The 11872-nt window shown below is 38.7% G+C and overlaps 1 pseudogene; it reads right to left on the reverse strand.

Moving 5' to 3' along the window:
* Positions 1–9816: 9816 nt before the first annotated feature.
* On the reverse strand, positions 9817–10660 carry LOC115935274 (large ribosomal subunit protein eL6-like; annotated as a pseudogene).
* Between the last annotated feature and the right edge of the window lie 1212 nt (positions 10661–11872).

Raw genomic sequence — 11872 nt, forward strand, 5'->3', positions numbered from 1 at the left:
GAGCTCATGATGGTCATGTACAAGGTAAAATTATATAGAGCCTAGGTGCGGTGGCTCACGTCTGTAATCCCAGCACTTTGGGAGGCTGAGGTGGGTGGATCACCTAAGTTTGGGAGTTCGAGACCAGCCTGACCAACGTGGAGAAACCCTGTCTCTACTAAAAATACAAAATGAGCTGGGTGTGGTGGTGCATGCCTGTAATCCCAGCTACTCCGGAGGCTGAAGCAGGAGAATCGCTTGAACCCAGGAGGTGAAGGTTGCGGTGAGCCAAGATAGCGCCACTTCACTCCAGCCTGGGTGACAAGAGTGAAACTCCATTTCAAAAAATAAAATAAAATAAAAAATAAAATAATATAGAAGGAAGCCAACAATGGGGCCAGAAGGGTAGACTGAGAATTATATTGAGAAAAAATTTTCAGTCCAGAGAGAGAAACAAACAAACAAAAAAACTGGTTTCTAAGTACAGACTTCATTCCTTATGATTTTTTAGTTTCAGTTATTCCATTCTCATCTGTGCAATAATTGTCACTTTATTGTCCCTCAGCTTTAAATTCACCCTGTAGTACCTGCACGGCAATAATGGATTGATCTCCAAGCATTTCTTTGTTACAGTGAACACATGTTAAGTACTGTCAGTAGAGGATGCAGGAGAGACATTGAGAGAGGATGAAGGATTCTTCTAATTCTGTACACCTGCCAAAGTCTCACCTCAGCTGCCTGCCTAGAAAGGCTGCTTCCCATGACCCTCTCTACCTGAAGACCACATGTTCTAATTCTCATGCAAAAGCGCCATCCTCACTCCCTCTTTATACATTCACTTATGAACTGTGGCTCTCTGCCACCTCATTTCCTGCTTGCCCAGCGACCATGGACCAGCTCTGATCTGAGTGTCCTAGGAAACTTCTCTGGAGGTTGCAACTACACCTTCTCCAACAAGACCTGAACCCCACCTTGGAATCCCCACTTCAACCTTGTCCTTCATTGCATCCTTTCCCTGAGCCCTAGGCTAACCAGCAGAGTTCTCTTTACATCCTTATATTTACTTCCCTGCCATATTTAATAATTCTTTACATTAAAAAGTTCCTGTTCAAATTACTGGGATTTCTTTTTCCTGATTGAATTTAGATGGATATATCCTCTTCATAATAAATTCCATTTCTCTTGGACTAATTTGAATGAATGTCTGTTTCTTTTGATCACAAGAGCTGGCTACAAATAGGCAGGACACAACAACTGAGTTTCCTCTGTTTGAGATTCTTGCCCTTGTCCTTTGACTCTCACAGAATTTTATGAAATTGACCTCAGTGCCTACAACTGACTGCACATGACAAAATGCAGAACACTTAGATTTGATGAACACAAGGCTTGACATATTTGTCAATAGTACCAGGAATAGTTTTGCATACTATAATATTTAACAGCCACAGGAGAAGGGCAAACCAATATAATTAAGGTTAAATATATGTGGAGTAATTGAATAAGAGAGGCTTAATGTGTCCCTATTTCTATTTTAATTTGTTCAGTCTCATGAATCAATGAGCTAAAGCAAAGATATGTAAAAAGAGTAAATATCTAAACAGGATTTGCTTGAGTTTCCTTAAATGAATTGTTAGCCATGCAGGTTAATTTATCTTTTGAGAAAGCATGTAATTTTGCTGACATACACATATGCTCCGGGGCTGTAAGTCAACACATGGACACAGGTAGGGGAACATCACACATTGGAGCCTGTTGGGAGGTGGGGGGCTAGGGGAGGGATAGCATTCTGAGAAATATCTAATTTAGACGATGGGTTGATGGGTGCAGCAAACCAACATGGCGCGTGTATACCTAGGTAACAAACCTGCACGCTCTGCACATGTATCCCAGAACTTAAAGTATAATAATAATTAAAAAATGACAACTTGTACTCCACCTAAGGGCAGAAAGGAGTACAATAGGACTGATATGGTTTGGCTGTGTCCCCACCCAAATCTCATCTTGAATTGTAGTTTCCATAATCCCCGCATGTCGTGAAAGATCCAGTGGGAGGTAGTTGAATCATGGGGGTGTTTACCCTCATGCTGTTCCAATGATACTGAGTGAGCTCTCACTAGATCTGATTTTTTTTTTTATTACACTTTAAGTTCCAGGGTACATGTGCACAACATGCAGGTTTATTACATATGTATACATGTGCCATGTTGGTGTGCTGCACCCATTAACTCGTCATTTACATTAGGTACATCTCCTAATGCTATCCCTCCCCCCTCCCCTCACCCCACACAGGCTGAAGCTGGAAACCATCATTCTGAGCTAACTATCTCAGGGATCTGATGGTTTTATAAGGGGCTTTTCCCCCTTTTGCTTGGCACTTCTTCCTGCCTCCATGTGAAGAAAGACGTGTTTGCTTCTCCTTCTGCCGTGATAAGTTTCCTGAGGCCTTCCCAGCCAAAAAAAAAAAAAAAATTTCTTTCATTAAAAGAAAAAAAAGATCTCATCTTCACTGGTTATTCAATGATTCGTTTCTCTAGGATGAGTGCCCAAAAAATTTCTGCAGAATTAGATTCATAGATATTAGTCCACTGTGGCATGGAAAACTTTACAAAATGGAGAATAGAAGTGAAGCTTTTCTCCATGTTAATGTGCTTAGTCATTAATTACATAGCTAATAGGCTAAAAATTTGCTGTACAATTTTTTTCGGTAAACATTGATACAAACGTATAGAATAGAATTTGGAAAAAGATTTAAAGGATACAACATGGTAATTTATGGGATTTTTTAAATACAATACGTATTTTAAAATGATATATACCAACAAGAGAGAATTAAAAGTAGTCTGGCAATCAGTAATTATGCGATAATACTGGAAAAAGCAAAGTACAATGGCTTCCAGTATAGCTGACTCTTTAATTACAGCTAAAAGATCTTATAGAATTTGAAAAAATGAAGAGCATCTCTGCTTAGAAAAGCTGATTAAACATTATAGTATGTAATCAATATCGCATTCATAGAACATCAAAAATTAGTGCCTAAATATTAACTTCCTCAAAGAAAATTATGGCTAGATCATGCCATATTAGAGAGTGACTGAAAGGAGACATTAAAAAATGTCTGTCTGAATAATTTACTCTTTTATAGTTGAAAAGTATAAAATTAGATTAAAATAGCAAATCAAATGTTTGGGAAAAACTTTTAAAATGCTTTAAAATACATTTTTGAAATAGCACTCAACTGAAATCTATGTTTCTAATAACTAGAGTTGAAAATAATAAAGGCTGCCGGGTGCGGTGGCTCATGCCTGTAATCCCAGCACTTTGGGAGGCCAAGGTGGGCGGACGACCTGAAGTCAGGAGTTCGAGACCAGCCTGGCCAACATGGTGAAACTCTGTCTCTACTAAACATACAGAAATTAGCTGGGCATGGTGGTGGGCTGTAATCCCAGCTACTTGGGAGGCTGAAGCAGGAAAATTGCTTGAACCTGGGAGGCGGAGGTTGCAGTGAGCCAAGATCACTCCATTGCACTTCAGCATGGGAGACAAGAGTGAAACTCCGTCTCAAAAAAACAAAAAGAAAAAGAAAATAATAAAGGCATGAGTGTTTTTGGTGAGGAGAGGTGAAGAACCAATTTCGATACCACAGGAGTGCTGTCTCCTGAATTAAGTAAATAAATAGTATTTAACTATTTACCTTATAGAGAGTAATGAATTTCTAAAGCAAGTATCTGTGTTCTAAAGAACATGTTTTTATGCAATATTTTGTGGGTATTCTCCTTAACTTAAACATTTTATTTACAAGTAGAATTATCTACTTAGAGTATAAGTCAGAAGTGTTCAGATATTTTAAAAGAGTTTAATAAAATTGAAGTGGAAAGATTGTAAGAAAACACCCTCAAAATTAAGTATTATAGATTGCTAGTGAAAATACTTAAATGTGAAAAAAGAAAAGATTCCAGGAGAAAATATTTAATAACTAACTCAGGCCCTACATAAAAGGAATTCATGAAAAGAACACAGTGAAAATATATACAGAAAAGTAAAGTTCTCATGCCTTTTTAAAAAGATAATTGAATGTCTGGTGAATATAGTTCAAGAGCTGATAGGTGACATTTGATAAAAAGATTTCAACTATTCCTTAGAAATGCTGAGCCAAAATTTGAAATATTTTATAGATGAGTCCACATGTTGTCTATTCCTACTCTTTTTAAAAAACTTTAAAATCCTGTTATCTCCATAGGATTATGGAATGATAAGATCAAGTGTTGATAAAGAATACAGTGTCACTCAGCTCCATATCTTATTACCTGAGGTGAACTTGGACAATTTCCTTAGCTCTCTGTGCCTCGGTTTCCATCTGCAATAGAAAAAAATAATAACCTCATAGAGTTGCATGAGAATTACATAAGTACATATAAAGTATTTAGAATAATATTGAACCCATAATAACCACTCAATAATATTATAACATAATCTGGTTATTTAGTGTCTTTTCAACAGTATTTGTTTTTATATATACATGACAGTTATCACTGAAGAACATAATTGTTAATTTTATATATGAGCCTACTCATTGCTTCCAGAATAGTCTCATTTAAATTCTTTTTTTTTTTTAATTCTACTTCATTGCTTGAGAACTTCTAACGATTCCCCAGTGCCTAAGCCATCAGAGGTGAGTTACATCTGGATTTTAAAACTCTCCATAATTGAAACCAATCTTACTTATTTAAGTTCCTTTCCTGTTTATCCAGCATGATAGCCCATTTGTTTCACTTTAGATTTCCCAGTCTTTCCTAATGTGCCATGCCTTTGCCTTTGCTCATCTATCCTGCCGGCCTAAAACAGGGTTTCTCCTTTCCAGTCTTTCAGAGACAATTACAAAATATTTCATCAAGCTATTTTTGTGCTGAAGTTGCCTTCCTCTTCATTCTGTTTTTTTTTTTTTTTTTTTTTTTTTTGAGACAGAGTCTCTCTATCCCCCAGGCTAGAGTGCAGTGGCACGATCTCCACTCACTGCAACCTCCACCTCCGGGTTCAAGCAATTCTCCTGCTTCAGCCTCCTGTGTAGCTGGGATTACAGGCATGCGACACCATGCCAGGCTAATTTTTGTATTTTTAGTAGAGACGGGGGTTTCATCATGTCGGTCAGGCTGGTCTCAAACTCCTGACCTCGTGATCCACCCGCCTCAGCCTCCCAAAGTGCTGGGATTACAGGCGTGAGCCACAGCGCCCAGCCCCTCTTCATTTTTTAATCAGCAATATTTATTAAGTACCAAATCATTGCAAGACTCAGGTAGGTATAGCAGAGAGTCACTGGGCATGGCCCCTGACCTTGTTAATGTTACAGACTTTGAGGTGAACAATGAAATAAGCAACTAGGCCATAATCGATCTGCCTAGATTGTTCTTCCCCAAACTTCACAAGGCCAGTTCCTTCTCATCATTTGGATCTCAGCTCCAACATCACCTTCTACAAGATGCTTTTTTTGGCCATCCTCTCTAAAAGCTACCCACAGTCAGTATCTATCATAATACCTGTTGATTAGTCTTTATAGCATTTTACTATTATCTGCAAGTATCTTTCCAGAGATGGATTTACTAGTGAAGTGAAGAGTTGCATTGTCCTCCACCCTGTAGCATCCTTTGACAATAGTGATGTGGTTACTTGGCACTGATACATTCCCAGCTATAAGGTGGGACCTGATTGGCACAAACTCATCAGAATAATTTCTCCATCCTTGGCAAATTAAATGGTTCAGTAAAAGGCAGTAACCCAGGGCTAAGTCCTTCCATGCAAGAGATGCCCCTAACCACAATTGTATAAATCAGAGTTGCTCTGGAGAGTATGGTATATGCTTACGAAATCTGGAGTTGCTACAGCCATTTTGCTGCTCCAAGGGCAATTAGCTTGAGGTAGAAGCTGAAATGTTAAGGAGGATAGAGCCAGGGGACTCCCAGAAAACAGAATCCCAACTTTGATCAAACCTATTTTGAAGCCCACATTCCTATGGAAGTTCTGTCATAAGAAACAATAAACTCCCTGATTTTTAGTCCACTGTTCGATGAAAAATTTTATTAAGACAATTATGGATTCATATGTGTTTATAAAAGAGATGATAATGAGAGACAGGACTAGCTGGATTTCCTAGGCTGACTAAGAATCCTTAACCCTAGCTGGGAAGGTGACCGCTTCCACCTTTAAACACGGGGCTTGCAACTTACCTCACACCCGACCAATCAGATAGTAAAGAGAGCTCAATAAAATGCTAATTAGGCGAAAACAGGAGGTAAAGAAATAGCCAATCATCTATTGCCTGAGAGCACAGCGGGAGGGACAATGATCGGGATATAAACCCAGGCATTCGAGCCGGCAACAGCTACCCTCTTTGGGTCTCCTCCCTTTGTATGGGAGCTCTGTCTTCACTCTGTTAAATCTTGCAACTGCATTCTCTTTTGGTCTGTGTTTGTTACCGCTCGAGCTGAGCTTTCACTCCATCCACCACTGCTGTTTGCCGCCGTCGTAGACCCGCCTCTGACTTCCATCCCTCCAGATCTGGCAGGGTGTCTGCTGCACACCTATTCCAGCGAGACGCCCATTGCCACTCCCGATGGGGCCAAAGGCTTGCCATTGTTCCTGCATGGCTAAGTGCTCAGGTTCGTCCTCATCAAGCTGAACCCTAGTCACTGGGTTCCACGGTTCTCTTCCGTGACCCACGGCTTCTAATAGAGCTATAACACTCACCACATGGCCCGAGATTCCATTCCTTGGAATCCGTGAGGCCAAGAACCCCACGTCAGAGAACACGAGGCTTGCCGCTGTATTGGAAGCAGCCCGCCGCCATTTTGGAAGTGGCCCGCCACCATCTTGGGAGCTCTGGGAGCAAGGACCCACCAACCCACCCACCGCCCCCTAACAATAACATTTACAAAGCCACTATTACAATATCAAATTCAAGATATTGGCACTGATATAATCTACCTGTCTTACACAGATTTACCTGTTTTTGCTTATACTCATCCGTAGGTGTAGGTGTGTATTCAGTCTGTACAATTTTATCATATAGTGGTTTCATGTATCCGCCATAGCTAAGAGAAAGAACACTTCCATCACCACTAGGTTTCTTTCTATTTCTCTTTTATAATCACATCCACCTCCCTCCCCACAAAAGTTTTCCATCTCTGTCCCTTGCTGACCACTAATCTCTCTTCCATGTTTAACAAACTATGGCACATCCATACTATGGAATACTTCTTCGCAACAAAAAGGAAGGAACTATTGATACATACCAACTTGGATACATCTCCAGGGAATTATTGAATTTAAAAAGGAACTCCATCTTAAAAGGTTACATATTATATTACTCCATTTATATAACATTTTATTTATTTATTTTTGTATTATTTTCTTTGTACCATGTATATAACTTTTTTTTTTTTTTTTTTTTTTTTTTGAGTTGGAGTCTCGCTCTGTTGCCCAGGCTGGAGTGCAGTGGCGCCATCTCGGCTCACAGCAAGCTCCGTCTCCTGGGTTCAAGCAATTCTCCTGCCTCAGCCTCCCAAGTAGCTGGGACCACAGGCGCCCACCACCATGCCCAGCTAATTTTTTGTATTTTTGTAGAGATGGGGTTTTACCATGTTAGCCAGGATAGTCTCCATTTCTTGACCTCATGATCCTCCTGCCCCAGCCTCCCAAAGTGTTGGGATTACAGGCGTGAGCCACCGAACCCGGCCTATATAACCTTTTAAGATGAAACATTTTAAAAATAGAAAAAAGATTAGTGACATTACATTGTGGTTTGAGTTTATATTTTCCTAATGTCTAATGATATTGAACATATTTTCGTATGCTTATTACTGAAGGATTTTTATATCTTCATGGGTGATGTATCTCTTTGTATTTTGCCCATTTTCTAATTGGATTATTTGTTTCTTTAACTGTTAAGTTTTGGGAGTAATTTATCTAGTCTAGATACTAGTCTTTTGACAGATATGTGTTTTGAAAATATTCTCTTTCAGGCTTTGGTTTGTTTTTTCATCCTCTTAATAGTATTTTGCAGAGCAAAAGTTTTTAATTTTAATGAGGTTGAATTTATACTTTTTTTTCTTTATGGATTGGGCCTTTGGTGTCAAGTCTAATAATAATTCATTGCCTACTCTTGGACTGTAAAAATTTTTATATATATGTATATATAAAATTATATATAAAATTATATATATATAAAATTATATATAGAAAAAATATATAAAATTATAGTTACGTTTATAGAGTAAGCCTTAATGTTGAGTAGACTGACTCCTCTTGCATTATTCTCTTTTCTTCTGTTTTTCTTTCTTTCCTTCTTTGTCAAAATTGCATAAGCTATTGTAGGTCCTTTGGAATTACATTAAGTCTATAAACCAATTTGAAGAAAATTCCAACCCAATTCATGCAAGGTATGCTTCTCCATTTACTTAGATATTCATTCATTTCTTTTGTCAATATTTTAAAATTTATAGCATGTAGGCCAGGCACGGTGGCTCATGCCTGTAATCCCAGCACTTTGCGGGGCCGAGGCAGGCAGATCACGAGGTCAGGAGATCGAGACCATCCTAGCCAACATGGTGAAACCCCGTCTCTACACTAAATACAAAAATTAGCTGAGCGTTGTGGTGTGTGCCTGTAATCCCAGCTACTCGGGAGGCTAGGGCAGGAGAACCACTTGAACTAGGGAGTCGAAGGTTGTAGTGAGCCATGATCGCACCACTGCACTCCAACCTGGCAACAGAGCAAGACTCCATCAAAAAAAAAAAAAATTATAGCATGTGGATTCTGTATATTTTTGGTTAAGTATAGACCTAAGTATTTCATTTTCTTTGGAGTGGTCATAAATGATACTGTGTTTTTAATTTCCGTTTCAGAATGTTCATCATTAGTGTATAAATACATGATTCATTTTTGTGAGTTGATGTTTTATTGTACCACATTATTGAACTTTAGGAGCAGTTTCTTACTTTATAAGCTGTATCCCTTTTATTTCTTTATCTTGCACTATCGCAGTAATTAAAGTTTCCAGTAATATGTTCAATAAGAGTAATGAGAGTGGATATTCTTGTCTGCTTCCTGATCTTAAAGAGAAAGTGTATTATAGTCTTCAACCATTAAGTAAAATGTTGACTGTAGGGTTTTTATAGTTGCTCTTCAGCAAACTGTGGTACTTCTCTATCTCTCATTTGCTGAAAGTTCCTTTTTTTATAAATCATGAATCAATGTTGGATTTTGTTATTTTTGTGGGCCGCTTAAAATGCTCATATGATTTTTTTTTAGCTTATTGACATGATTGTGATATGGTTTGACTGTGTCTCCACCCAAGTATCGTCTTAAATTGTAGTTTCCATTATCTCCAGGTGTTGTGGGAGGGAACCAGGGGGAGGTAATTGAATCATAGGGACAATTACCCCCATGCTGTTCTTGTGATAGTGAGTGAGTTCTCACGAGATCTGGTCGTTTTATAAGAGGCACTCCTCTCTCTCCCGCTGCCGTGTGAAGAAGGATGTGTTTGCTTCACCTTCTGCTATGACTGTAAGTTTCCTGAGGCCTCCCCAACCCTGCGGGACTGTGAGTCAGTTAAACTTTTTTCCTTTATAAATTACCCAGCCTCAGGTGTTTCTTCATTCAGTGGATTACACTGAATGATATTCAAATGTTTAATCAGTCTTAACATACTTGGAATTAATGTTATTTGGTAATGCAGGAAAGTTCTTTTTATGCCTATTGTTAAATTGGGTTACTAATATTTTTGTTGATGGTTTTTCATGTAAATTCTTTGTTGTTATCAATTATGTGATTTGGTTCTTAAGAAATTTAGAACACCGGTTTGTGAGGATAAATTCCATTTGTCAGTGCAAACACAGATGCACGTGGTCCTGGAGGTGAGGAATAGCTTTGATTTTGGGGAAAATTCGTGAGTCCACAGTTTTCTGATCAATCTTGTGCTGCCCTGTAATCTTGTATTTGTTTTTTCTGTGTTGAAGATCTCACCTTCCTGGTGTGTGGGCTTCCATAGCCGCTTCTTCTTGAAATGTCGGTAAGATGTTTTGGGAGTTTTACATTACTGATATTAATTTTGGTTGAGATGGCAATGACAAATTTCTGGTGTGTTCTTTGTAGAGGAACTCAATTGAGGACCAGAGATCCAGTCACAACTAACAAGCCACTAGCCACCTGCTTCAGGAAAACCACCCTCTTGCCTCTGTAGCACTCAGTGAGAAGGATCAGAATGGCCCCGGGGGTGACTCTGGCTCGTAGTTTTCTCAAGTGCTGACTGAAGGGTTTTTGGCTGTGGCTCAACAGCTTTCGAGGCACATCTCCAGTAGAATAATATCTAGGGATTTTGCGAAGTTTAACTACCTGGGCACCACCCTGCTTGTCACCACACACCTTTCCTTCCTTTTTTTTTTTTTTTCAACTTTGGATTTAGCGGCTAAGTACTTCCTCTTGTACATGGCCCTTCTGCAATATGTAGCAGATTGGGAACATCTGCCAGTTCCTCAGACAAGGACAGGATTTCAGCTGCAATGAAGCTTCGCTTTCGTGGGCTTTTTAGCTTTGAGGTCACGTCACCCTTTTTCACCCTATCACCATCAGACTTCTTGGCTTTGAGTTTCTTCTCTTTAGTATCCAGCATATCAGCTTTTTCATCTGCCATCTTGCAAGATGGGAAAGAGTCGTGTAAATTCTTGAGAGATACTGGCCGGTAAGTTTTTTTTGTACTGCCTTTGGCTTTGGTAAAATAAATTAGAGTGTCCCTTCTTCTTCTAATTCTGAAATAAGTAGTGTAAAATTTGCAAAAGTGATGTTAATTCTTCTTTAAATGTTTGGTTGAATTCACCAATAAAACCAGCTAGAGCTAGAGATTTCCTTTTTGCGTCCTTTCAAAATATGAATCAAATTTCTTTAATAGCTATAGGAATATTTATAACATTTATTTAACCTTGGGTCAGTTTAGGTAGTTTGTGGCTTTTAAGGACTTTGTCACATTACGTTATCAAATTTATGTATGTAAAATTGTCTGTTATACTTTCTCATTATTTTATTATTATTATTTTTTTGAGACAGAGTCTCGCTCGTCACCCAGGCTGGAGTGCAATGGCAGGTTCACGCCATTCTCCTGCCTCAGCCTCCCGAGTAGCTGCGACTACAGGTGCCTGCCACCACGCCCAGCTAATTTTTTTGTAATTTTAGTAGAGATGGGGTTTCACCATGTTAGCCAGGATGGTCTCGATCTCTTGACCTCATGATCCGCCCGTCTCAGCCTCCCAAAGTGCTGGGATTACAGGCATGAGCCACCGTGCCCAGCCTCATTATTCGTTCAATGGCTATAGAATCTGTGATGATATCCCCTGTTTAATTCCTGATATTGATGATTTGTGTTTGTTTTATTCTTGTCAGTCTTGCAGAGGTTTGTCAATTTTGTTAATTTTTTTTGGAAGAAACAGCTTTTGTTTAATTGATTGTCCCTATTGTTCTCCAATTTTTAAATTTTATTGACTTCTGCCCTTTATGATTTTCTTCCTTCCACCCTTTTATGGGCTTTTTGGTGGTTTGTTGTTTGCTTTCCATGTATTTAGACATTTTCCTGTTGTATTTCTGTTATTGATTTCTAACTAGACTCATTATAGTCAGAGAACACACTCTATGATTTAAATTCTTTAAATTTTCTTAAGGTTTATTTTCTGGTCAGGGTATGACTTATCTTGGTAAATTTTCCATGGTTACATTTAAAAAAATGTACATTATGCTGTTGTTGGGTAGAGTGTTGTATGTAAGTTTTTCATCTTAATTTTTTTGTTCAATTCATCTGTAGCCTTGCTTATTTTCTGTCTAGTTGTACCATTAGTTGCCAAAAGGAGAGATTTGA

This window comes from Gorilla gorilla, chromosome 6, assembly GCF_029281585.2.
Source record: "Gorilla gorilla gorilla isolate KB3781 chromosome 6, NHGRI_mGorGor1-v2.1_pri, whole genome shotgun sequence".
Lineage (NCBI taxonomy): Eukaryota > Metazoa > Chordata > Mammalia > Primates > Hominidae > Gorilla > Gorilla gorilla.